General features: G+C 41.7%; 1 pseudogene; it reads right to left on the reverse strand.

Moving 5' to 3' along the window:
* Positions 1 to 793: 793 nt before the first annotated feature.
* Positions 794 to 3228, reverse strand: LOC110319225 (annotated as a pseudogene).
* Between the last annotated feature and the right edge of the window lie 387 nt (positions 3229 to 3615).

The following is a 3615-nucleotide window of genomic DNA, read 5'->3' on the forward strand; positions in this document are numbered from 1 at the left end:
CATCATATCACATAGCCATATGCCAATATAGAGTATGTGTACTGAACCATTTGTAGTGACAAAGTAGGTAACTGACAGGCTATTTCATTAGGTGGAAAGAAATTTAGCAGTAACCTCTTCTAAGAGCCAAGTACTACTAGGTAGTTATATTGTAATTACTAACAATAGAAATGCTACATACTGGCTAGTCCCCTGCCTCTCCAAGAGAATACCAAACATACTCCCAAGGTGAATGTCAAGAGCTGGCTAAACAACGAATGGATCTACAGAATAGCTCATAACCTTCACATCTGGGGCACACACAAGGACTTATCAGACACCATGCCAGATTCATGCACAACTTGGTATTTTGCTCCTGTTGCTTTGAACTGTTGTTTTTTTTGTTTTTTTCGAGACAGGGTTTCTCTGTATAGCCCTGGCTGTCCTGGAACTCACTCTGTAGACCAGGCTGGCCTCGAACTCAGAAATCCGCCTGCCTCTGCCTCCCAAGTGCTGTGCTTTGAACTGTTAAAAGCCAAGCTGGTGAAACCCTCTCCTGAGCAGATGCCACTGGGTCCACAGCAGTGAGCAGACACCACTCGATTCACAGCAATGAGCAGATGCCACACTCCTGTCCACAGTTCAACTTAGTCCTGATTAGGAGGCTTGAGCAGCACGTGGAGTGCAGTGGATCCCCTGTCCTTTATATGTATCAAGGCTATCTGGTTCCACCTAAGGATTGGCAAATTCATAGGGCATTTCACAATTCCAATGCATCTTTCAGACTATTTCTCCATACAATATGCCCTTAAAGAACTTACTACAAGTCGAAGCAAGGCCTTAATGTGGAACCAAAAAGAACTATCTGAATGAAAAATTATTCAAAGAAACAAGACTACTCCCTCCCCATTTGGTGGACCCGAGTTTGGCTGAATTAAATCCATAGTTACCTCATACAACTAAAAACTTAAATTATAAATCATAAGCCCACACAGATGATCCAAACACATCATTTCTGACAGCAGCTTGTTCCAGGAAGTCTAACATAGCCACAGCCTATAGAGTATTCCTTAGGACGGGGCACAGAACAGGTTAATTAAGGTCACTTAACTCTTCATCTTTTACAGCAGATCAGAACCCAGATGGCTGACTTCTGAAGGCTTTCTGACAGGAATCCAGTAGAGTTGGTTTCAAGGTTCACACAGACACTAATAGCTGTAACCTCATGTAGAAGTTGTGATCCACATGAAATCCACAATTAAGTGCAGCAAATCTGAGGTAGTCAACCTTGCAAAGGCTCAGCATCTGAACATAAAGATGTTTGAAATGGCCAGGTTTGGTTTTATACACAGAGCAACTATGGAAACACTGTTGACTCTAATTCACAAATATTTAAGACAATAAAACACCCCTAAATCCAACACACATCAAGATCAGTCATGACTCTTGAATTTCCATAATGCAACAGGGACAGTCATTGGACTTGAGGTCTTCAGTCAGTCACTGTAGATCCAGAAATCAAAACGCTGAATGGCTGTTCTTGGTGGTTAGCTGTGGTCTAGTTATCTTGGAAGGCTTAGCAAAGACCATTCCTTAGCTGTACTGTGTGTGGCTGTACTTCTGATTCTCAAGCATGGCATACTGGTTGTCTAGCTGAACTTTAAGGGCCTGTTTTTTTTGTTTGTTTGTTTGTTTTCTTGAGACAGGGTTTCTCTGTATAGCTCTGGCTGTCCTGGAATTCACTTTGTAGACCAGGCTGGCCTCGAACTCAGAAATTTGCCTGCCTCTGCCTCCCGAGTGCTGGGATTAAAGGCGTGCACCACCATGCCCAGCAAGGGCCTGGTTTTTTGAAACCTCCTCCCTACCTCTATTTTTGTGTCTTACTACTTCAAAGCTCTTCTGCATTTCTTTATCCCTAAGGGAAAAGAAATGTAATCAGCAACTATTTCTTCTTCATTAGGGAATTTTAAAAGTATTCTTCCTCAAATTAAAAAAAAAAAAAAAAAAAAAAAAGGAAAAAAAAAAAAAAAAAAAAAAAGACCCCAAGATTAATCCTGGAGAGACAGGAAGGGAATACAAAAATCCTTATCAAACCATTTTAAGGCTTCAACTGATCAGAAAACATGTAATACTGTACTGTAGCTCTGAGGTCCCATCTTCTGAATATTCTGGGACCAACTTGAAGACAACCAGAAAGAAGCTATATAATGACATTCCTTCTAAGACTCACTTCTAAGTTTTTGCAGTTAGTTGATAATATGTCTTTATGCATAAGAGCAACAATTCCCTCATCCAAGTAATGTTCTCATCATTCAACAATATCTCCTCCCCCTTTGCTTTGGGGGGAGTGGTCTGATTAGATCAGGTACAGAAAGATGTGTGTGGCAAGTCACTGCTATCCCAGAGTCCCCCACCCATGAGGACAGAATGGAGCAGCAAGTCCAAGTAGAGGTCTAAATTCAAGCCAGCTGTGCTCTCAACAAAACAAAAAGGCTGGGATTTACTTTAAAACCACCCAAAAAACTATTCCATCTGATGCCATTTACATTTCTTCCCATTTTATTTACTTTTGAAAATTCATATCCCTAATAAGATGTAGATGTCCCATATGTGGTCACTTAACTTCAGGTAGTATTCATTTTAAGTACCTGTTCTGGCTCTCTACATGCTTGGCAGTGGACTACAGGGATGGGAACTGCGAGTCACTGTATATTTCTGGTGGTCCTTGTGGAGTTTTCTTTGTTGTGGTTAGCCTTGCCCCAAGAGGTCTATATACATCACTAGGCATTGCTGGCTCCGGGGGTTTCTGTAACTATTACTGGAGCAGGAGGTGCTTGTACTGGAGCGGTTTTATTCCAGGGACCTTGAGATTTTTCTGCTCCACTGCCACCTCTGCCTTCTTCCCAATTATCTTCTGGATCTTCTCTCTTTTCACTATCATCATCTTCCTTTTCACTTATTTGTATTGCCTGAACTCTTAATCCACTGTAATTAACCTCTGTTTGCTCAAATTCCTTCCACTCATTTTCATCCATCGTTATGGTCTTGCTGGCAGGGCTTGTACTCCCGCCATCTTCCGACCTGGCACCAGAACCCAAGCTTCCGCTATTGCTCTCCTCGTTGGCTGCCTGACTGCTCTGTTCCTTCTTCTTCTTGTCCCTCTTGGCAAAGAAGTTGTCCAGGCTCCGCTCTTCGGTCTCAGCCATGGCTGCTGCCTAGATGGGTGGGGATCTATCTGGTTTTATGTTAAGGTCCTTGATCCATTTGGACTTGAGCTTTGTGCAAGGTGACAAATATGGATCTATTTTCATTTTTCTACATATAGATTGCCAGTTAGACCAGCACCATTTGTTGAAGATGCTTTCTTTTTTACTATTGTATATTTTTGGCTTCTTTGTCAAAGATCAGATGTCTGGAAGTATGTGGTTTTATTTCTGGGTTTTCAATTCTATTCCACTGATTGACGTGTCCGTCTCTGTACCAACACCATGCAGTTTTTATCACTATTGCTCTGTAGCACAGCTTGAGGTCAGAGATGGTGATCCCCCCAGAAGTTCTTTTATTGTTAAGAATTGTTTTCACTCTTCTGGGTGTTTTGCTTTTCCAGATGAGTTTGAGAATTGCTCTTTCCATATC

The sequence above is a fragment of the Mus pahari genome, chromosome 3 (assembly GCF_900095145.1).
Source record: "Mus pahari chromosome 3, PAHARI_EIJ_v1.1, whole genome shotgun sequence".
In the NCBI taxonomy this organism is placed as follows: Eukaryota; Metazoa; Chordata; class Mammalia; order Rodentia; family Muridae; genus Mus; species Mus pahari.